General features: G+C 39.1%; 1 protein-coding gene across 2 annotated transcripts in view; it reads left to right on the top strand.

Annotated features, from left to right (window-relative positions):
- Positions 1-25,230, top strand: part of NKAIN2 (sodium/potassium transporting ATPase interacting 2) — a 788,381-nt gene that overhangs the window by 428,247 nt on the left and 334,904 nt on the right. The gene's annotated exons all lie outside the window — the stretch shown is intronic.

Here is a 25,230-nt window from a genome sequence, read left to right as displayed (position 1 = left end):
AAGCAAACTGTTAAATATTTAAGCATTTCAGCAAATGTTTTATTTAATATTTTTGAAATTATATATTGTAGAAATGTGTGCTTTCTAGGCTTCTACATGTGAAGCCACATGCACTATTTTTAGTTTAAGCACTTTGGGAAGATGATTTGAGTTATTAATTAAAGCTAAAAATTGTTTATGAGCAAATTACATATTCATGTCATTGTCAAATAATGAGAGCTATAGCTAATAGCTTAAATTGCCTTGTAGATTTTGCACCTGTATTAGGATGATGCTAAACCTACTTGCAGTTAAAAACAGTCTATTTGTCTTTCTGATTTTTTTTTGTTTTGTTTTGTTTTTCTTAAATCCATGCTGCCTTTCATGGTGAAGGTAAATGGAAACCTAGGGTAAAATCCTTGTATACTGAAAATAAATTAGTTTTGCTGTTGACTTCAGTAGGGCCAGGATTTGAACTAGAGTCTTCTAAGGGCTCCTCAAAGTGTCATCTCTTTCCCCTCACAGCATGAATATGCCTCAAAACACTGCATATAAAAATCAACTTTATTTTAGAAGAAAATACTTAAGTTTCATTGATGTGGAAATCATGTTATGGAGCATGCCTCATGCAAACAGTCGGTGACTAAACCAACATCCCCGTAAGGCATGCACACCTAATTTCCTTTCCTGTCAAAATGTTGTTAAACTAGATTTAGAAAAAATACCTACTTGGTATGAGTGATAGTATAGAATGAATTCAGGTTTTGATAAATTGCTTATTTCTGGCCTTCATAATGTAGCAGGCTTTGAATATAATAGGTGTGTCAATGTTTAGTGGACCAAAATCCTCACTGAGACTATTTTAATACTTTAAAAACTGGCTTGTGTCACTGGACTAGAACTCAGGAGATCTGGGTTCAGTTTCCAGCTCTGTCACAGACTTTATCTGTGTCCTGGGGCAAGCCACGTAATCTCTGTGTCTCTGTTTCCATTTCCGAAAAATGAAGACAAGTGGTTCCCTGCATCACAAGGATGTTAAGGCTATATCCATTTATATTTGCAAGGTGCTCCGCTAATATGAAATCATAGAATCATAGAATATCAGGGTTGGAAGGGACCTCAGGAAGTCATCTAGGCCAACCCCCTGCTCAAAGCAGGACCATTCCCCAACTAAATCATCCCAGCCAGGGCTTTGTCAAGCCTGACTTTTAAAACCTCTAAGGAAGGAGATTCCACCACCTCCCTAAGTAACCCATTCCAATGCTTTACCACCCTCCTAGTGAAACAGTATTTCCTAATATCCAACCTAAACCTCCCCCACTGCAACTTGAGGCCATTACTCCTTGTTCTGTCATCTGCCACCACTGAGAACATCTAGATCCATCCTCTTTGAAACCCCCTTTCAGGTAGAAATAAGGACCTTAATCAGAGAATTCACTGAGCATGACTCTGTTGTTACTGTTTGTATTACAGTTACACCTACGAGCCTCAGTCATGGACCAGGACCTCATTGTGTGAGGTGCTTACAAACACAGAACAAAAAGACCTTACAAAATCTTTTTGTAGCAAGAAATGTGTTCAGTAAATTCAACCTTTTTATTTATTTTTTCTTTCCAAAATTGTTTGTAAACTGACTGTGGTGATCATAATTGGATATTCAAAATTATCTGTATGTCATAAGGACAAATTAGAGCTGATGGGTTGCTCACAAATAGTGTTCATTTGAAGTTCTTTATTTCCGTACACTGTGTGATTGTTGGTCACTTTAATCCCATGGTAATTTTTCCATTCTGGGTGAGTGTAACTGCAATAAAAGGGAGAGGTAACCAAAGGAATAGGCATTTGGTTCTTTCAGGGAGATCGTGGGAGCAGTTTGCGGCGTTAGAAGGAGCCAGGATAACAAAATAAGGACATTTGATTTTAATCTTTCTCTTTGTGTTACTTGAGTTAGGACTTGCCTGAAACAGCCTCATTTTTTGATCAGCAATATAATGTCATAGGATGGGGCAGATTTCATTTCCTATCACTGTGTATGTGTAATATACTAGAAGATTGTATAAGTCTCTTGTCATCCATTCACAATGGCCACTGACAAACACCAATTGGATGTGTGTATCCATAATTAGAAAGGATGCAATTGGGTCCTTGTAGTGATCTCTGTATCAGACCGCTGGTCAGGGATTTGAAGAAGAGAGCCATAATTAAGTCCCTTTTGTATTAAGAGGGAGCAATGGGCAATATTCAGGGCTCTACCATTTTTGTTGCCCCAAGCAAAAAAAAAAAACCAAAAAAAAAAGCTGCTCAGACTGTACACCCCAAGAATGGACGCAATGCCGCCCCTTAGCATGTGCCACCCCAAGCATGTGCTTCCTCCAGTGGTGCCTGGAGCAACCCTGGCAGTATTGCCAGATCTTGTGTTATGGCAAGTCTTGTGATAGTTGGTGTTTTCCTTAAAGACCCATGTCTTGGAGTCACCTTTCTCTAGGGTTGGTTTTAGGATTTATAACAAGTAGGGGAAGGAATTTAAAAGTTGTATGTTTAACTGGGGTATGTAATTTAATTGCTCTTTATGGCAGTTGACAAGTACAGGTAAGAGGCTGAAAGGAACCAGCTTCAAAGAAAATATGAGCAGAAGACCTGGAATATAGTTGATGAACCCTGTTATGCTGTATGGAGAAAGGTTGACCTTTAGTCTTTGCAGACTCTGATAATCCTCATAAACACCCTCATTCTTCCTTGATTCAGAGGTGAACCATATACTTAGGGTTGGACTGAAGGGAAACAACCCTTCATTGGTCATACGGCGTGAAGTCATTTATCACCACAGTGGATCTAAGTAAATGTCTGTGGGGTTTGGGGAGGGTTGGTTTAATGCCCTATCCACCCAGTTAGAGATCAAAGTTAATCAAGTTGCAGCCTGCAGCTGTAAATGCATCCCTGTGTTTTATTCTTCATGCCCCCTGATGAAATGATGGTAATTCTGAACCATTGTTTCTTTTGAAAAATATGCCATTTAGGACTTCAGTGGCTACTGTTTAAATGTTATTCATGTCTCTCTTAATATATTTTTATTTTGGGGCCTGGATGAGCTGTCTATCGCTGATTTAAAACTGGTATAATTATTCCAGGGATTCCTGAAACCAAATGTACTGGCATAAATTATGGAGATTAACTGCAAACTTTACTCCAATGGGATTAAAAGACTATTTATGTACTGAAGGTTTATGTTTGACATATATTACAGAGTCAGATTTTACCTTCTGAAAGTTAAGTGTCCCAGACAAAGCTCCTGGGAGTTTCCTTCTGACTAAATTTATGAGTGAGGAAACTCGGAAGTTCATTTCTATAACATAAAATGAGGCATAGGCTGGTACTTTTAAGGTTCTTGAGAAGATTTATATTTAGATACCACTTTCATTTGGAAGGATCGCAAAGCACTGTACAAACTATATATACAGGAATCACTTCATCCATCACTGAAATTCAGCAGTTGGTTAAGACTGCACCACAAAATTACATAACAATAGAGTACAGGAAGTGAAGAAGAATATATTATTCAGTAGGAGGAATTTAGGTAGGCAAAATGTAATTAATTCATTTTGGAATTTAGCCAGGATACCAGGGTTAACACCTCCAGCCTAACGAAGGGTACCATGGGACATTTAACAACCACAAGTACTCAGACTTTGGATATATGTCTTGTCTGAAAGACAGGTTCTAAGAAACTCTCTAATGTGACTTTTTTTTTTATAGCAAAGTGCTTTTTTACAGAAAATATTTAATTGTAAGCAGTGCTTCACTTCAGCAGAAGGGAATCTACTTGTCAAAATAAACCTTCGTCTTCATCGTGGGGGTATTGGCAAAATCCAGCAGCCATGGAAGGCCACATATCTTCTTAATGGGAAATAGCATTATAGCAAGACCGATACTACTCTTCACTTTCTATTTGGTGCAGATGCAGCAAGACAGGGAGACAGGGATTTCTTTTCACCATTTCCCTCCATGAGATTGTGCCAATGTCCTTTATTCCTCTCTTGTGATCTGCAAGGGCACAATCCAATAACCAGCAAACAAGGGGTTAACTCCCGATTGGCTTCTCTTTCCCCTTCTAGAGGTATCCAGGGGAAAATAATGAAGGGCAGCTGGAGAGTGCAGGTCAATCAGATTTCCCAAAAGGAAAGAACAAGGAACTCTGAGTGGCTGCCAGTGAGAGAGGCCACCAGCTGTCTTGGCATAAGGAAGACTCTTTCCATCCATCTGTCCATCCACACAGAGTGTCAGGGCTGTGGTGGTAGTCAAGACTTTGGTTTCTCTGGTTTCTCTGTTTTGCTTTCAATCAATATGTCATGTTTTGATTGGTTACTCACAATTGTCAGACTGCAAGGGACCTCAAGAGGTCATCTAGTCCAGTCCCCTGCACTCATGGCAGAACTAAATTAGACCATCCCTGACAAATGTTTGTCCAACCTGCTCTTAAAAATCTCCAATGATGGCTATTCCATAACCTCCCTAGGCAATTTATTCCAGTGCTTAACCATCCTGACAGGTAGGTTGGACATTAGGAAAAACTTCCTAAACCACCCTTGTTGCAATTTAAGCTGATTGCTTCTTATCCTATCCTCAGAGGTTAAGGAAAATAATTTTTCTCCTTCCTCCTTGTAACAACCATTTATGTACTTGAAGACTGTTATCATACACCCTCTCAGGCTTCTCTTCTCCAGACTAAACAATCCCAGTTTTTTCAATCTTCTCTCATAGATCATGTTTTCTAGACCTTTAATTATTTTTGTTGCTCTTTGACTTTCTTCAGTTTGTACACATCTTTCCATAAATGTGCCCAGAACTGGACATATAGTACTCCAACTCAGGCCTAATCAGCACAGAGTAGAGAGGAATTGCTACTTGTGTTTTGCTTACAACACTCCTGCTAATATATTCCGTAATGATTTTTTTCCTTTTTTTCCCCAAGTGTTACACTGTTGACTAATATTTAGCTTGTGATCCACTGTGACCCTACCTCCCTTTCTGCAGTACTCCTTCCTATGCCGTCATTTCCCATTTTGTATGTGTGCAAGTGATTGTTCCTTCCAAAGTGGAGTACTTATTGAATTTCATCCGATTTACTTCAGATCATTTCTCCAATTTGTCTAGATCATTTTGAATTTTAATCCTAACCTCCAAAGAACTTGCAACCCCTCCCAGCTTGGTATCATTAGCAAACTTTATAAGTGTACTCTCATGCCATTATCTAAGTCATTGATGAAGATATTGAACAGAACCGGACCCAGAACTGATCCCTGCAGGACTCTCTCAATATGCTCTTTCAGCTTGACTGTGAACCACTGATAACTACCATCTGGGAACAGTTTTCCAACCAGTTTTTTTATTTCCTTTTTTATAGATTGGCATTATATTTGCCCTTTTCCTCTGGAATCTCTCCCATCTTCCATGACTTGTCAAAGATAATCTCTAATAACTCAGATATTGCCTCAGTCAACTCCTTAAGCATTCTAGGATCTATTTCATAAGACCCTGGTGACTTGAAGACCTCTAACTTATCTAAGTAATTTAACTTGTTCTTTCCCTATTTTAGCTTCTGATCCTACCTCATTTTCACTGGCAATCACTATGTTAAAGTCCAATCACTACTTTTCTTTTTGGTGAAAACCGAAGCAAAAAAGTCATTTAGCACTTCTGCCATTTCCATATTTTCTGTTATTATTCCCTGCTCCCTTCCCCCATTGAGTAATGGGTCAAACCTGTCCTTGATCTTCCTCTTGCTTCTGATGTATTTGTAGAATGTTTTCTTGTTACCCTTTGTCTCTAGCTAGTTTGATCTCGTTTTGTGCCTTGGCCTTTTTAGTTTTATCTCTACATACTTGTGTTATTTGTTTATATTCATCCTTTGGAATTTGTCCTAGTTTCCACTCTTGGGTAAGCCAGTTGTGTGTCTTGCCATGCTTCCTATCTCTCCTAGTCATTAGCCTAGTTTGCTTTTGTGCCCTTAATAATGTCTCTTTGAAGTCCAATCCATGAAAACTTACTTATTGTAAATGTTGTTTTCTGAAAACCCTGAGAAATTAAAAAACCTCAAGAACAAATACAGCTGGCCTGCAAAATTATTTGGGAGTATTTTTATTTGCTTGTTTTTGCTTTGCTTTTCTAACTGGTGAATCACTCTGACAACCCATAACTCCTTTCTTCTGCTCCATTAGAGCAGAGAAGACAACAGATATGATAATCCTCTTAGACTGAAATGTTGTACACTTTGGTGGTGAGTGTTAAATGCTGCATTTCAAGGGGATTAGCACAGTGAAACTTCACTGAAAGAGTGAATGTTCTATATGTGCATGGAAAGAATTCAGGGCTTCATTTGATCTACTGCACTCAGTGTAATGTCACTGTAAAAGCTCAATGAATAATAGTTGTATTGGTTTAATCAATATCTGTTTTTAAACCAATTTTATTATTCTAGTGCAAACCTTTCTGTGTGCACCATTAATTCGGTTTACCACTGGCTTATACTGCCTTGTCTGAACTTTGGTGTGTAGATAAGAGCAAACTGAGTTTATTTATATAAAGATTTATCATATGGTATATATGGGAGGGAGGAAGTTTCAAGTAGTTTCAATGGACTATTTCCTCCAGGTGAAGATTTGTGCTAATCATCATTACAATCACCATAAGGCAGTAACATATATAAATTCAAGTAAATGGAAAGGGTATATTATTGTAGGGGAGAAATCACTGCTCAGAAGATTTCAGTGTTTGAACCAACCCCAGTCACTTGTTCATTTTAATCATTTCAATCCCATTAGTCCAGTTCATGAAAACTTGCTTACAAAATCTTTGAATAAGAAAGAAAACTAAGGGAACATCTTATGTTTACTGTCCACATTTATTGCAGTGAAAATGGGTGATCACTTTTTCTAATACTTTAGGCATTCTACCTCTTTATTTACTTTATTGAATGCAATGTGATTAAAAGGTTATGCTTGAAATTATAAATGAAAATTGATTATTAGTGTGGTTTATTTACTTAAGTTATTCTCTCCCCACCCCCATCTAGCCAGTTTATGATCTAAGTAATGCAGTTGCCTAACTCTCCTGCAACCCACATAGGAATAAAAAGGCAAATATCTTACTGTAATACTTTATCTAATCAATACATGATTTAAAGAAGAATGTGGAAAGAGGAAAGTGCAGTTCTTGTCTGGTTTTTGACATGTAGCACTCAAACTAATCAGAAAGCTACTGGAAAAAATTAATGTATGGGCAATTTATATTTTATTTATTTTCCCCACCTTTTTTCATTTATAAATGAAATCGCTAATGCCCAGGCAGGAGACTAAATTGAAATAAATACAAACAAAAACCCATATCCATGATTAAATATCCCTGAGTGTTGGACAGCTCCATGAATCTGAGACTCTAAATTAATGAGGTTTGTTAGGATTTCCTTTTCCCTCCTCACCAAGACAGTTACTCAGTATAGAAATACTGTCCTTCATTCATTGCTCTGCAAGAGATGGGCTACTTTATTTTTAAGATGGTTGAGAGACTTTCATTGAACACAATTGTACATAGTTTGAAATACAATTGTACATAATTTGTAAAAGAATGGCCAATGGGCTGATGTCATTGAATAGGTTGTGCTTGCTTACACTGGCAGAGAATATGGCCTTATAGTAATTATTTTGAAAGCTAGAACCAGTCTGGTTTCATTAAATTTCAATAATTAGTCACAATACTGCATCTGTTTAAATTTTTTTTTTTTTGTGGGGCGGAGAAGGGGGAGCTTATATGATTATCCATTATGTCCCATTTTGTAGTTGCTGCCTTTCTTTCTTTAGTGATATGTCATTATGGACAAAGAAATGCAGCCAGTTGCATGAAACCTGTTGATGTCTGGTGCAGCCTAGGAGCGAAGGGCTTAGAATGATAACTTGGTCAGCCCACATGCAGAATGATTGTTGAAACGTATAAAAGATGCCTTCCTCTAACAAGTCCTTTTTTAAAAAAATATTTTTAGTGGCCCTCAGAATATAGCACTACAAACAGTTCCTCTAACTGAATGTAAGAGAAATCTCTGATTATTATTATCTCCATTGTAATGCAGAAAAGTATAACTATCAAAGGCAGAATTCACAAAACACTGAAGTTGAGAATACGTTTTGCCTTGACAGTAAATGCACAGCTAAAATGGTAGGTAATACATTTAAAATACATATAAAGCTATAAGGAGAGAATCCTAGCAAATCACAATAGTTTTGCTCATGAACATATCATTTTTCATTATTTGAAAAGAGAAGACAAAATGATGACTAATTAGATAAGGAATTTAACAGTATAATATTGTCATACCTTTATTTAGCCATCACATGAAAAGCCATTAAAAAGTACATTTATGACATTTGGCTTAGAATAGATTACCTCATGGCTTTGTTGCAGCTATGCAGTACAAAATGTATTTATGATGGCAGAAGTTAAAAAGACTCATCCTCTGCTGATTTAGGCTATAACATTTAAAAGCTGCTGTGTTTGGAAGAACTGCCTACATCTTAGCTATAATTGTTAATCATTTATTGAAATGCTAGAAATCTTCTTGACATATGCAAAAATAAGAAGAGTAAAACATTTGCAGATTAATACTGCAATAATAAAAAAACCCTCTAAATATTGTTAGAGGTCTGATTTGATATTTAATATCAACAAATCTACTTTGCATGGGATGTAAGGATTTAGGACCTTAGTCAAAAAATAATGTGGTGATAAAAATGCACAGTATTGCAAAGTCCTTTGCAGTTCAATTCATGAATACATTTCCATGTAGATGAAATATTATGTGACTTTTCACTCACAGATTAGTGCTCCTAAAAGTGCTGTGATTTTTTTTTACTAAGGATGATATCCTATAGATAACTCTAGGGCTTAATCACCAAGTTCAGAAAAGCCCCAGAGTATCCAGTATATTATTATTCAATCTCTTCATTAAGAAGCTCTCTACTAGGTGACAATTCTTGCGTATTTCTTAATTGGTTGCATAAGACAGGTTTCTCAGTAACTCAAGTAATGTTGGTTTTATTGGGTTTTTTTTTTCAGATTACTTAAGAAAGTAGTCTTACTGAGTCATGCTGGGTGGTGGTGGTGCTGGAGGCTTAGAGTAACCTAACTTAAAATCTCCTACCTAGTCCACCTATTATTTTTTTTTTTTTTACAGACCAATATTTCCTTTATCTCAGTAGGGTTGCCAGTTTTGAGTGGGCGTATTCCTGGGGAGTTTCATCACATGATATAATCTTTAATTCAAGATTAATCTTTTAATTCCTGGACAGTCCAGGACAATCCTGGAAGCTTGGCAACTCTACAGGAAGGAAAGCTCTGGAAGCTCCTTTCTTGCTTTTCCTAGGGAAAGTGTAATGTTCTCTCTCCAGGGGCTAGGTAAAACCTTGCTGCTCCAAGAAAACAGGAACAGCTCAGAGTGGTTCTAATCTGCATAGCAGCTATATAAAAATAAATGCACTAAGTCAACAGATCTGCTCCCTTTGTGCAAATAGAGAGACCTCTGCTGACTTTTCCAATAAAAATATTTGTATTTTTTTACTGCCTTTGTATTTCAAAGGCAACATAAATGTGAACGAATGAACATGACTCTCTCTAGTCTTTCTTGCATATCATCAAGATACTTATTTACTAAAATACACTTGTGCAAACCTTTTAAGGCAATTCAAAGATGTCACTGAAGACACAATCTGAAGATATTGGGAGTCAGACATTGCAATGGTAGACATGATTTGTCCCTCAAAACCATTGTTACCAGCGATGATGGTGAAGGAGAGCCCACGCAGACTTTCAGATCATAGGTTGAATTTTCATGGGAGGCTCTCTTTTTTTTTTTTTTTTAACTTGTAAACTGATAGCTTCTAATCTAGAAATGATTGAGACAATACAAATGGAACCCTGCTTTGCTATTGTAGTGTCCCTTTTCACAGTAGAACGACGCTTCAAGATCTGTACTTGCAGTAGATTTCTCCACTTTTCAGATGCTACTAACTACTCTGCTAGCCTGACTCGATTCATTTATTATGATTGAAATCCTCCTTGTGTTAGGAATTCTGAGCTGAAACTCCTGAAGCTGCACGTGAGTAGTCCCACTGGGTTAAATTGGACTACTTGTACACAAAAAACCACTTTTGCCAAAGTCTCTAATTACCTCTTCCTAACAAAGCTCAGAATCAGTACTCCATTCTCATCCTCCTTGATGTATTATTCATCATCTTCAATCAACCATACTATTCTTCCTGAAATCTTTTCCTCCCTTAGCTTCAGTGATTCTGTCCTCTCCTGGATCTCCTCCGACCTCTCTAATTGCTCCTTCAACATGTCATTCGGAGGATCCTCCTCATCAGCTCTCCAACTTTCTGGTAGGGTTCCACAGGGCTCCGCCCTTGGTCCCTTTCTCTTGTCTCTCTCTGTAACTTATCTCATCTGCAAATACAAATTACACTACTATCTCTGTGCCCGACAACTCTGAGCTACCTGCCTCCTTGTGTCTAAACTAACATCTTGACCTGTCTCTCTGACCTTTCCTTGTGGCTCTCTACAAGGAGGCAGTGCTGTAAGGAGTAGGACCTGAACATTTTTCTAGCCAATAGTTTTGACCATGTTCCCTCTCTTTTTGCATCCCTCCACTGTCTCTCCCTTCTCTACTGCATCAAACATAAATTGCTTGTGTTCATCTGAAGGGCCCTTTCCAGTTCTCCACCCTGTCTATAGTCTCCAAGTTGCTATTAATCTGTTGGTGTTCTTCCCTAATCAACTCCTGGTGTTAGCCTCCATTACCCATTTTGTAATAATTTTTCAAAGCAGTCTCTTTGTACTTTCTCCTGTGCGGCCCTACATACGTGGGAAGCCCTTTCGATAAAGATTCGCAAAACCGCCTCATGCTCCCTTCTCAAAACTGTATTGCCATGACGCTTACAGAAAACTTCTCAATGGTTAGGCTGCTGGAGTGTTGAGACCACTGCCTATCATGTGGACCTTTGTTGTCATTGTTTGCTTTATTCCCCTCCATATCTGTGTCCACTCTTATAGAATCATAGAATATCAGGGTTGGAAGGGACCTCAGGAGGTCATCTAGTCCAGCCCCCTGCTCAAAGCAGGACCAATCCCCAACTAAATCATCCCAGCTAGGGCTTTGTCAAGCCTGACCTTTAAACACTCCTAAGGAAGGAGATTCCACCACCTCCCTAAGTAACCCATTCTAGTGCTTCACCACCCTCCTAGTGAAAACATTTTTACGAATATCCAACCTAAACATCCCCCACTGCAACTTGAGACCATTACCCCTTGTTCTGTCATCAGCTACCACTGAGAACAGTCTACATCCATCCTCTTTGGAACCCCCTTTCAGGTAGTTGAAAGCAGCTATCAAATCCCCCCTCATTCTTTTCTTCTGCAGACTAAACAATCCCAGTTCCCTCAGTCTGTCCTCATAAGTCATTGGGGGCTCCTCATAAGTCAGCTCCCAATCATTTTTGTTGCCCTCTGCTGGACTCTTTCCAATTTTTCCACATCCTTCCTGTAGTGTAGGGCCCAAAACTGGACACAGTACTCCAGATGAGACCTCACCAATGCCGAGTAGAGGGGAATGATCATGTCCCTTGATCTGCTGGCAGTGCTCCTACTTATAAAGCCCATAATGCCGTTAGTCTTCTTAGCAAGGTTGACTGATATCCAGCTTCTCGTCCACTGTAACCCCTAGGTCCTTTTCTGCAGAACTGCTGCCTAGCCATTTGGTCCCTAGTCTATAGCAGTGCATGGGAGTCTTCTGTCCTAACTGCAGGACTCTGTATTTGTCCTTTTTGAACCTCATCAGATTACTTTTGGCCCAGTCCTCTAATTTGTCTAGGTCCTCTGTATCCTATCCCTACCCTCTAGTGTATCTACCACACCTCCCAGTTTAGTGATATCTGCAAAACTGCTGAGGGTGCAATCCACGCCATCCTCCAGATCATTAATGAAGATATTGACCAAAACCGGTCCCAGGACCGACCCTTGGGGCACTCCGCTTGATACCAGCTGCCAACTAGACATGGAGCCATTGATCACGACCCATTGAGCCCAATGATCTAGCCAGCTTTCTATCCACTTTATAGTCAATTCATCCAGCCCATACTACTTTAACTTGCTGGCAAGAATACTGTGGGAGACCGTATCAAAAGCTTTGCTTATCTCTTGTCATATTCTTGGATGGTAAACTCCTTGGAGCAGGGACTGTATTTTTGTTCTGTTTGTTCAGTGCCTAGCACAATGGAGTCCTGGCCCATGACTAGGGCTCCAGAGTGCTAAGTTACACTAACTCCTTACTTAAAGTCATCCTGGTTAATGTTGTTTCCTTGTTACATTGCTGATCAATTAGAGAACATGCTCATTTAAAGTTGCACAGTGCTCCCTTGTAACGTTGTTTCACAGCCTACGGCTTTGTCCACTGCCTGCAGAAAGAGCAGCCTGTTGGAGCTAGCTGGTGGAGACTTGGCACCAGGGTGGACTGGCAGCCCCTCATCAGCTCCCCGTTCCCCTGAGTTCCCTGTGCAGCAGCCATCCTGCAGGCTTTCAATTGCTAGCAGTTCAGATGTCCCTCCCGCCACTGCCATGTGCTGCTCCTGCCCTGTGCTTTGAAGCTGCTCTCCAGAGCCTCCTGCTTGCTGTGCAGGGGCGGGGGGAAGAAGAGGGCTAATGTTAGGGTGTTCGTCTCCTCCCCACTCCTGTACCCCATCTCCACAGAGCGGGGAGGACAAGGGGATACAACAGGGCTCAGGATGGAGGGAGCTTGCTGGCAGCAGCTGCTGTCTCAACTTGCTGATCTACTTAAAAAGGCAGTGTACTTAGAGAGGGCTCAATGTACTTAAAGGGGCAATGCACATCTCTCTCTCACACACACAGTGTGTGTCTTGGTCTCTGTCTGCGATGCTCTCTCCTCTCCCTTCATTCCTGCTGCCCTGTACAGTGTGAGGTTACATTAACAATAGTGTGTTAACCCTTGAGGGCTCAGCTGAGTGCTAGTTCATCATTTAGCAGTAAGGCATTCACTGGGAAATATCCCACCCTCTGACTTCACCACCTCAACCAAGCTTCGCAATCATCATTGCTGTGTACTGTATTAAATTGTTTGTTTAAAACTTATACTCTGTGTGTGTGTGTGTGTGTGTACACATATATAAAATATAGTCTTTTGTCTGGCAAAAAAAATTTCCCTGGAACCTAACCCCCCCATTTACATTAATTCTTATGGGGAAATTGGATTAACTTAGCATCATTTCACTTAAAATAGCATTTTTCAGGAACATAACTACAATGAGGAGTGAGGAGTTACTGTACTACTAGTAGTGCTACTATTATTACTACTACTACTTAATAATAATAATACAAAATTATTCACTTGAGAGTTTGAGGGAATGGCCTTAATTTTTCACCTTTCACACATTTTTTTTTCATGGAAGGCGCTGATTTGGCCACATTAGTTTTGGAATTATCAGACGTTAATGAAATAAAAAGGAAGATTATATCTCAATCACTTATTTCATATTAACATAATCTTTATTTGGAAATCTCAGAAGCTAGTATGGTTTTCAGTAGAAAATGTTGAACCTTAGGATAAAATATTAGATTACTAGAGATTTAAACATGCTAATTAGTCATTTTTTTTCATTTATAGTCTTTATATGTCAGCATGTCAGAATAAGTTTAAAGTGAGGATAGATTCAATAGTTATGAAAAGCTTATATAAATATTTATATTTATTTAGTGTGATTGCGGGGAAGTAGTGAAAGAAGAAACAAAATAAGAGTAATCACAGGAAGCTGTCATCTTGACAATTTTGACATGTAGAGTTGGATTGAAAGAAGAAAGTAGCAAGTATTGGAAATTAGAAAGATGTTACAAAATAAGTTATATAATTTATTTTAAAATTCTATTTTTTTTAACTTTGCAAATAACAGTTGTTAAACCATAAATTTAAATAACCCAGTTTTTAAAAAGAATGTTGCATGTACCTTCACTGATTTCCAGGGTTTTCTAATGGGAAAGTCTCTTCTTTCAAGACAATTTTGCATCTTCAAGTAGGGCCTCTGCTGGCCAGTATCTTTAAAATGACAGATCCCACTGAGGGAGAAAACACTCCTATGCATTGAATGGAGATAAAACAGCCAAAGGGATTTCTGCTGTGACAATTTCTCCCTTATACTTGTGGTATATTCTTATGTAGATAATTACATATTTATTTGTCTGACATACAGATTCCTGTATTTTAAGGCTACAAGAATTTTTATCATCTAGTCTGATATACTGCATATTCCAGGTTTTTTACTTTCGCTAAGTAATTCCTGCATCAAGTCTATATCTTCCGGTAGAGCTACAGCATAGCATAGCATATCTTTTGGAAAGACAGGAATTCTTGATTTAAAGATTTCAAAAGCTAGAGAATCCATCATATCCTACATTTATTATTCCAACGATTAAGTATCTTTACTGAATTCGCACCTTTCTTCTCTTTTGAATTTGTCTAGCTTCAGATTCTAGTCACTGGCTCTTGTTATGCCTTTTTCTGATAGATTGAAAAAACTTCTACTACCAGAAGTCTTCTGCCCATTCTTACAGACCATCATCAACTTCCCTCTTCATATCTTTTTATAAACTAAAAAAATGGATGTTCTTAAGTCTTTCCTCATATGGCAGGTTTTCTAGATATCACATAATTCATACAATTCTCTTTAGAACCCTTTTCCCAGTTTCAACACTAGATATAGAATTCCAATAACCGTCTCACTAATGTTGTATACAGTGGTATACCACTCTCATTCTGTATTCCCTGCTTATCTATTGAAAGGTTATATTTTCTCTCTTAGCCACCACATTGCATTAAAAGATCCAGTTGATTGTTCATTATGGACCACAAAATTTTGAGTAGCTGTTTTCCAAAATATAGTTCTCCTTCCTATAAATGGAATCTGTATTCTTGATTCTCAGGTGTAAGACCTTAAATCTAGCTGTATTAAAATACATGTTGTTCACGTAAGCCTGGATTACCACATGATCCACATTACTCTGTAGAACTGCCTGGTACATATCATTATTTACCACTCCATCAATTTTTGTGGCATGTGCAATTTTTTCCAGTAACAATTTTATAATTTAGTTCAGATAAATCACAAAGATATTGGGCCAAGAAAAGACCCCAGCAAGATCCCCCTAGAAACTTCTCCATTAGATCACAATTCCCCGTTTACTACAGCTTTTTGAGATCTATCAGTTAACTGGGTTTTAATGCAATTTAATATGTGCTATGTTTGTTTACTGCTAATTTTATAATAAAAATGCCTTACTGAAGTCTATATATATTATGTCAGTACAGTTACCTTTGTGAACCAAACTTTTAAGCTAATTAAAGAACGATATCAAGTTTGTTTGACAGAACCTACTTTCCATAAAATTGGCATTAATTTTGCTATCATCCTTTAATTCTTCACTGATTTGAATCCAATCAGCATTTTCCATTGCTTTGCCTGGGAACGGTGTCAACCTAACTGGCCTATAGCTACCTGTGTCATCCATTTACCTTTTTAAAAATATTGGCACAATGAATAACCACTGGTAATTTCCATTAAGCTACACTTTTTACCATAACTTTAGATACATATGCAGAGCTAAATGTCCAACCTTGAAAGCCAGTTAGTACCAGGAGGCTGTAAAATGAACTAAATCTATGAGTCTCTCAGGAAGTCTCTGTTCAAGCTGGTTGGGAATTTTTTTACTAAAACGGTTTTCCATTAGAAAACGCTGATTTGTCAAAAACAAACTTTTCAAAGAAACGTATCAGTTTAAACAAAAATGTTGTCCAGTAGGTTTCTTAGTTCCAGAATGGAATTTTTGGTAAAAAAAAAAAAACCCACAAGAATGCGAGAGAGTCAGACAGACATCACCACCCGCCCCCACAAGAATAGCCAATAGGCCCTTTGGTTAGAGTGCCCACCAGGAGTGTGGGGAGACCCATATTCAAGTCCCCACTTTGCCTGATTCAAAGTGGAGACTTAAAGCTGGGTACCCCACATCCTAGGTGAATGCCCTAATCAACCACCAGGTCATAGTCAGTCTCTGTATCCTGATGAATATTTAATTACACAAAGTGGAACATCTCCAACAGGGCGAACTGAGAGAGAGACTAGCCTGGTGGTTAGGGCACTCACCTGTCTGATTCTGCACAGGAACTTGAATGTGGTTGCCTACATCCCAGTTGAGTGTCCTAGCTGGGCTGTTGGTTGTGCCTATCCAAGCTGGGCTATTGGCTGTTCTGTGGTGGGTCTTTTTTTAATGAAAGTTTTCTGAAGGTATAGATTTTGTTCTGCATTGGAATGGGGGAAAATGATGAAATCTGAATTTTTGTGAAATGGAATTCTAAGGAATGTAGGACTGGAAGAGACCTCCTGGGACATCCAGTCCAGTTGTCTGCTATTGCGGACAACTCCATCCTATAATCCCATTCATAAATTCATGAAAATCCATCTTAAAACTAGTTTTATTATTTGCCCCCTCTACTCCTACTGAAATGCTGTTCCAGAACCTCACTCTTAAGACTTCTTCCAATTTCTAGCCTAAGTTTATTCATGGACAGTAATACCATGTTTATATCTTGTACTCCAGCAGCCCTAGTTCCATGGAGCTCCAGTCACAATTCAAGGCTGCTGTCCCTGTACAACCGTTAAGGGAAAACAGTGCGCAGATTGTGCCATGTTGTGTCAGTGAGGAGGAATGGAATCCATGTTATATAGCATTTGTATTGGTGCATAGATGGTTTGTGGACATATGAGGGACTCTATTAATGAGTATGTACATGTACAAGGTGGCATGCTAAAGATTGACGTTGGAGCTTTAACCTTAAGGCTACATCTACACGTGGAGGTAGGATTGTGACTCCCAGGTCTCAGTGAGCTAATGCACTAAAAATAGAGCTATAGCCATGGCAGCATGGGCAGTGGCAAGTGGCGGTGGTGGCACAGGCTAGCTGGCCTTAGTACAAAACCACCTGGGCCCAGAGGTACATACTCAGGCAAGTAGCTCATGCTGCCGCTCACCGCTGCCCATGCTTTCACAGCTACACGACTGTTTTTAGTGCACTAGCTCTTTCAGAGCTAGCCCAAGTATGTCTACATGAGCTGGAAATTACACTCCCAGCTCCAAGAGTGGACATAGCCTCAGCCTCCTGACTGTCGTTGGACAGTTACATTTTCTGGGCCAGATCCTCAGCTGGAGTCACTCAGTATAGCTTTATTGAATTCAGTGGCACTTCATTGATTCATACCTCCTGAGAATCTGGCTTTCAGTTTCAAAATTGCATTAACATAGTATTTTGCTTTTAAAATAATGAAAGATTTAATAATTATATGGCATTACCCACAACATTTCGGAAGTCTTTAAAGGTAAGTGTTCTCTATTCATCTGGAGTGTTTCCAATTTCTGACAGCTGAATACATCAAGAGGTGCCCTGTATAATCTCACTGAATGGTAAAACGCAGAAAAGCAAGTACAATCGGAACAGAAGTGCTTCAGAAATCATGTCTAATGTTTTCATGTCTGCTATTGCCCACTCAGTGGCACACCTTCAGGAAACAAAGCTTAATTTCTCTGTAAAGGTGTGGGACTGGGGCTCGACCCTCTCTGAGAGGCGGAGGGGAGCCACACCGGCTCGCTACATGCAGTCGGGCCAGGCAGGTCCTGGGGCAACAAACACAAAGGACCAAAGTTCCGGCCCTGGGTTCAGGGCCGAGCAACAATACAGAGTCAAGGGGGGAGCTCGGGCCCTCTGCTTCAGGGCCGAGCAACAATGCAGAGTCAATTGGGAGCTCAGGCCCTTTGCTTCAGGGGTGAGCGACAATACAGAGTCAATTGGGAGCTCAGGCCCTTTTGGTTCAGGGCGGAGCAAACAAACAAGCTAGAAGCCCAGGCCCCTGGGCAGGGTGGGGCAACCAGCAGTTCAGGTTTATAAAGCCCAGGCCCTGGCTCAGGGCAGGGCAACAAGCAGTTTAGGGCTCAGGCCCTTCAGCAGGGGCCGAGCAAACAAATAGTCTTAAGGGCTTCCTCAGGCCAGGGAGAGGGGGAGTCTGCCACCCTTGGGAGGGTGGCAGGGGGAACGCAGGCCCTCCCACTCCACTGCCTTCCAGCCCGGGGCCCTAGCAGCGGCTATCACCGCTGACGGTCAGTGGGGATCCTGACCGAAACACGCTGACATAGGCACAGGTACGTCTGCAGCCTGACTGGGGTCGGCTGCCCCCGGGCTACTTCCAATTTCCCCCTCCGGGCCTACCTGGTCCATGGCGTCAGCCCCCGGGAAGTCCAGCAGCATGGGCTCCTCGCGGCCAGGGCTGGGTGGTAGGTCCGGAAGCTCCTCCGGGAAATCCAGCCAGGCTTGCTCCCGGGGCTCCGGTGTCTCCTCCCAGTAGCGGGTGCGCAGAAGCTCCAGCCAGTCAGGGCAACTGCCCTGGGTCCTAGCGGCTTCCCAGTCACGAGCTGCCTGCGGCAGGTCTGCTTTTGGCAGTGGCTGGGCTTCACTGAGCTCTGACGGCCAGCTTTTGTACTTCTGGGTCGCCGCCTGACCCTTTGAGGGGTGGGCTCACCACTCCTTAGCCCCGCCCACTCAGGCGTCCGGTGGGGCGCGCCCTCTCCTGGGCAGGAGGGGAGCCACACCGACTCGCTACATTCTCCAGTTTGCAAATCCAGCCTTCTCTTGTGTAATAAGTGTGTCAGGCAAAACTACAGGGATTAACTATGGTTCTTAGTGTTGTTACTCCAGCCAATATGAAATGGAAATATCTTGATAAAATTCCAGATGTACTTAGATGCCATCTCAATCTCAACAACAAACTGAAGGAAAAAGTGTTCTTGCAAGGTGGTGGCAGGAATATTAAACTGACATTTTAATTGTGAGGTGTCACTGAAGTTCACTTAAGAGTGTAGTCCCCTCTGCAGACGTGGACTGATAGTATTGTACAGGAACCCTGATTTCCATGCTGAAAGGATAAGGTGAAAACAGAATCTATAGTTATAACAAGTAAACACAAAATAATTGTATAGGGACGGGGTGAACAGATTTTTGGGTGGGTTAAGTGTGATCTGAACTTCAAGTAAATTCTGGTTTGCTAGCTGCAGATACAAAAGGAAGGAGTAACCCATTCTTCTTTGTGAGCTGACCTGAGATTCCTCCAACCCAGCCTACAAAAATATTTTTTTATTCATAGGTAAAGATAGAAGGGGCTATATGAAATATTGCCCATACTACTTATATTTTTCTCCCTCTTAACACATTTTACCTTTTCTTTCTCTTCACTGTATTTATTATCACCATTCTGTAGTTCTTAGCAACCTCTCTATTGTATATCTTTCTCCTTTTCCCCCACTCAATATTAAGCTGTGACTGCATTCACTAGGGAGATGTTCAAATGATGTTTTGTTCCTCCCATATCCCCTCAAGTGTATATATGGATAAAAATGTGGTGGTGATACTTAAATAATGCTTAAACTGGCCTTGTGTATCACTGTAGGTCTCTGTGCCGCACACTAGCTATACTGTGAACAAAAGCAAACCAATGACCATGCTACAGTTCTGGCCTGGGGGGAAGGCATATCTTTCAGTAAAATGTTAAAATTAAATTACGTGACTTTTGCCAGAAAATAGAAGTCTGGTATGTGGTACCTGCAGTAACTGCTTGTGCATGCACATATTGATTCATAAAGTTTTGATTTTTATCTTTTGAAAAAGAACCAGTTGAGACTTCTTTGTTGGCATTTGGACTTGTGTAAAAACAATATGGTACTATCTTAGATTTTCTTATAGTACCCTGTACACCACAGGATATTTTACAAAGTCTCTTTGGCCTTGAAGTCTCCAGAAATCATTTCAGGAAATTTTCAGTGGATATTTGCTTCAGGAAATAAGAGAAGAGTTGTTGTTTTTCCCCTTGGGCTGTTTCTTCTTCCAGATTTGATGAAATCAGGATGCAAAAAACAAATGCCTTCTTTGAACAAAGAAAAGTATTTGTGGTTGGTTCTACTTTCTGGCAAAGTTGGAGGATGGTTTTGATTTCATGGAAATTGGTTTGTATATCCCTTGAAACAAGGGAATGTTTAGTCCAAGAATACTGCTTTTGTTTAATAAATGCAATTTCTAGTCATTTCTCTCCCCACAAATGTTCAGAAATCATCTGGTCCTGGGCTTTGAGTATTTTGAAATCAGATTTAGACTGATAAATTTTCAAAGTTATGATATATTGCATAACTTGGCACAGATTGTACAGGATGGATTGGTTACTACCTTCAAATATTTGGTAATTTGTGCTAATCAATCCAAGTGCCACAGCAGCTGCCTCTGGATGCAAAAGGTTTGTTAGCCTAGTAGTAATCAACATACTGTGCGACATACAGAAGAAGTTTTGGCTAAATAATTATGAAATGCTTACGTCACTGATTCTCAACTTTTTAAAATAAGAATGATCAACAATGTCATTTATTGTGTTTGACCTCTAGTAGCCTATCACTGGATAGATGCTAATCAATTAGTAGAGTTCCCCTGTTAAGTGGGTCTCAGCTGGAAGGAATTGATTATGAGGCTGATCCTATCCTTCACCAGTTGCTGCCAGTTTTCTTGTGGACAGAAACTGGAATGGACTCTTGGAAGTAGCTGAGTCCTATCTAGTGTCTGGCCTTGGTGAGTGTGTGATCTGCATATTAATGCAGCAGAGACCCAAATTGACAGTTGCATGTTCAAAGGTCACTTCTTTATTAGGTGAGCCAAAGATAGTCTCCTCTTGGTGAAGACAACAGGAACAGTATGAGCTCCTCTCATCTGGAAGTCCCTGTTCTGTACTGAATATAAATTTTCACTGTAAGTGCCATTTTCACTGTGTAAGTGCTGTGTGTCTGAGTGACCCAAAGATGCCTCGGCCCTTATTTTTAAGGTAGTATTTAACTATCAAAGTTAGGAGGATAAAGTTTAATAGCAAACAGCCTCTAAACACGATGATGATCATATTTGTTGTGGTTTTATATTGCTGCTCAGCTTCACTTGCCGCTGTGTCATTGAACTATGCTATAGTTTTAGACCAGTGGAGTTCTAAGTGCTTGTTTACAAAGGAAAGCTATACCAGTTTAAGATAGGCTGTGCATTTAAACTGTAAAGCCATAGAGGAGTACATTACATTCAAAACTAGCTCAGGTTTGTCTATGCTTGCTCCAGGCACATCTCTGATCGCAGAATAGAATTACCTGTAGTTAATCCTGAATAATTGTTAAGTGTGTGGACACTCTCATTTTGGCATAACAGTGGCTTTTTTGGTTTAGCTTAACCTCCATTCCAAGTGAAATAAAATTAAAAATGCCCTCTTACATTGGAATAAGAGGATCCATAAGGGGGTTATTCAGGTATATCCATTTAAATTCATACCTTAGCTTATAATGATATGTTTCCCATGTAGACAAACCCTTATTATAGAGGTGGGAAGTCTCTTGGTTTCCGTCCATCAAACAGAACTAAACTACACATTGTCTCAAGCTGGACATGTTGGCATGATACAGACTAACTTAGAGGTTAGTTATTTTACTTTCACTTCAGATGATTCAGCACATAGATCTTCACTGGAATCTGCCTTTTCAGTTAGTATGTTTCTGTTGTAAATAAAATACAATGATGAGTGGGGCCATGCACAACTTTACTTTTTGTACCAATGGCACTGGTCACAGCCACTTTGTATTGCAACTGTGAAAGTCTAAGATAGCTTTAAATTTAAATGTCTGGACTGGCACTACACATGATTCTCTGATCTTACTAGGTTCTTTTGTCCCAATGGGTAGGGTTAGCTACACAGCAAATTTAATTTGGTGGGAGGAGAGAGACCTCAAAACGGATCTTGTATAAACAAAGTGCATTGAAATGCAAAGCCAAAGCACTGGTTCCAAAATTGTGAACTTCAACTAAAATTTCAACTAATGTGTGGAGTGTAATAGGATATTAGTTAGAAGACAAGTGTAACTCTAACGCACTGTAAGTCTCATTTGTGCATAATATTTCTGCCAAAGTTTTACCTATGTATTTCTAGAGTTCCTATTACCAGGATATATCTGAAAATCCCCCCCTGTGGGTCTTAAATTGGGCCACCAAATTTAGAGACCACTTCTGAAAATCTGTCATTGCACCACTTCTATATAGTAGCGCCTTGCAGTAGCAATACAATTTATATTAGCGACACAAATATTCAACGCAATTCCATATTCTACTAGTGCAGTGTCCGCCAGTCTCGCTTGGCAGGTTTGGTGGCAGGTTAAATAAAAAGTTCATTATTTATGTGTATCTAACAACCAGAAACCAAATTTTCCATTTAATGGGAAAATCTGCAATTTGGGAAAATAAATAATTCCAAAACAGAGCAAAATCAAAATATATTTCAAAAATTTCCAGTGAAATTAAATAAAAAATAAAATGGGTTGATCTTACATCAGTCAAATTTTAATCCTATATATACCTCTACCCTGAGATCACAAAGTCCTCAGCCAAATAATCTTACTGCATTGTAGGTAAAACCATGTTATATTGAATTTGCTTTGATCTGCCAGAGTGCGCAGTCCCACCCCCTTGGAGCGCTGCTTTTCCCCGTTATATCCAAATTCGTGTTATATTGGGTCATGTTATATTGAGGTAGAGGTGTATATTGAATTTGAAAAATCATTTTGAAACAAATGGCAAAACTGGACATAATATCAAAACATCTTGGGGTTTTTTTTCCAAAACAATATTTCATTGATCAAAATGCAGTATCTAGTATAATTGTGTGCATTCTAACACAGATGCTGGGAGCAAAGCTGGTCAGAAATTTTTTTTATAAAATGTCATTTTTGTCAATCAAAACATTTTGAAAGTGTTCATTTTGATGAAAACAGCACTTTTATCAGAAGAAAACTTAGGTGAAAAATTTCTGACCACCTCTACTCCCAGCAACTATTTGATTGCATGCAAGATAATGAACATCTGCCATCATAGGTGCTGGGGATGCTGCCATGCCCCCCAGCTTGAAGTAGTAGTAACCCAAATATCTAGTTTCCACCTTCAGCACCCCCACAATAAAAATTGTTCCAGAACCCTGCCTGCCCTGTGTGTCAAATACAGACCATAGCAAAGTATTTTGCAACAAACATTCCTCCTCCCCAAAGAGAAACAAACCCAAATTCTACCATTATAACAAAAACCCACAAACATTTAGATCCTACAGTTAAAGACTTTGGCATTGTAATAAATAGCTGGGATTTAGAGCAAGTACAAAGAAAAGGGAAATTCATCTTGGATTAAATATTCAGTGTCGGTACAGAAAGGAAGTAGCGAACTCCTCTGAATGCAAGACAAGTTTCATTTAACTCCAGTATAGTTTTTGAGCCATTAATAATAGCATTACATCAAAGGTGGTGAATAAATGCATTAACAAAATGTATACATAAGTAGAAACTCTCCAGGAAAGAGTTAAGCATAAGGGATGATAGCAATAGAACTTCAGTAATCTAATCTGTGCTCAGGATGTCTTAGAAATTGCAACCGCACCCAGTTGAATAGTACGATATTATGTTTTACATATATTCATACTTATATTGTCAAAGAGAAGAAAGAAAGTCTGCAAAGAAAAGTCTTCTGTGCTCTAATTTTACTTATTTTTGTGTTATGCACTAGGCATGTTTATATATATATATATATATTCCTATTTGTTTTTCTTACTCTAGAAATTAAGGAGTTTTATAATCAGTTACCTCTTATTCATAACAGTTTATTGTCAGAGGGGTAGCCATGTTAGTCTGGATCTGTAAAAGCAGCAAAGAATCCTGTGGCACCTTATAGACTAACAGACATTTTGGAGCATGAGCTTTCGTGGGTGAATACCCATTTCGTCAGATGCATGTGACAAAACTGAATCACTCAGTTTCTCTCTCAGACCCCAAGTCAGCAAAACATTTAAGTACATGCTCACATCCATCCATATTCAGGAAGGCACTTAGGCACTGGCTTATCTTTAAAGCATATACTTAAGTGATGTCCTCAGTAGGGATACTTTCCTGAATCTGAGCCTTAATAATCAGTGAATTAATGAACAGTTAATAAACAACCCTTACCGGAAAGCTCAAACTTTTCTTCAGCCACTGAAAGCTGGGACATTTCATTAATTGAATATTTTAATAAAAGGATTTTATTTGGGGAGTATAACATAAATAGGGAAAGAAGATTGTTTTTGTGATTGTTCTGCTTCTTCTGTGTAATATTTTTCCAGATTTCCTATTGAGTCTCAAAGTAAATCCAGGTAAATAAAGAGCATTACAGCTACTATTTCTATAGGCCCAAACTTGAAAAAAAAACCTGGGTTAGTGGTCTGACAGTATTAAGGACTGGAACAGATGTGTGACTTTTAGAGACTGAATCAAGCCAATATCATATAATAAGAATAAATCCCTTTAATTATATGCTGAGATCCAGTGTTGCCTCATTCATGGGTATTTTTAAATTAGGAAAATGCTATTTTATAGTCTTCAATTTGTACTAAGTATAGCTTGATTTTTTTAAGTATATTATTCCCCAGTTCATGACACTTAAATTTGAACATCATAATAGTTCCATCCAATTTTTTAATTAACTTGTCCTCATAATTCTCAATAAGTTTCTACCGCAGTCATGGAAGAATATGGGCTTCCTCTAGAGATTAGTATGATGTCTGTAAATTCCCACCGAAATTACCTAAGGTGACTGTGTAGACTAGTGGATAAGGCTTTTGTACTCCAAAGCTATTAAATTCAAATCCTGCTGGATTTTTCATTGGTGCAATTATACATGAATTCTTACCAATTTTCTAAAGGGAAAAAATAGTTCAGATACAAACATTTCACATTTGAAACAATCTGAATTAGAGAAATGGTAGGCTCAGACTTATAAAAATGTAATCATTTTAAAAAATTTGAAAAGTGTTAACCACTTACAACCATATGAAATGTGACACAAATAGGTCTAATTTGTTCTTCTTTGTCCAATTCGTAGTTCCAATATGTGGGTTTATGAACCTGAAGAAAGGGGACCAGGTTATCCCTAACTGACTGTTTAAATTACTTACCCTTTCCTAATATGGTGTTTTTTCTACATAGCATATCCTTATAGATTAATATATTTTTAAGGCTAGAAGG

This window comes from Gopherus flavomarginatus, chromosome 4, assembly GCF_025201925.1.
Source record: "Gopherus flavomarginatus isolate rGopFla2 chromosome 4, rGopFla2.mat.asm, whole genome shotgun sequence".
Lineage (NCBI taxonomy): Eukaryota > Metazoa > Chordata > Testudines > Testudinidae > Gopherus > Gopherus flavomarginatus.
Note: the sequence above shows the minus strand (reverse complement) of the source record. Positions and strands in the feature narration are given on the sequence as shown.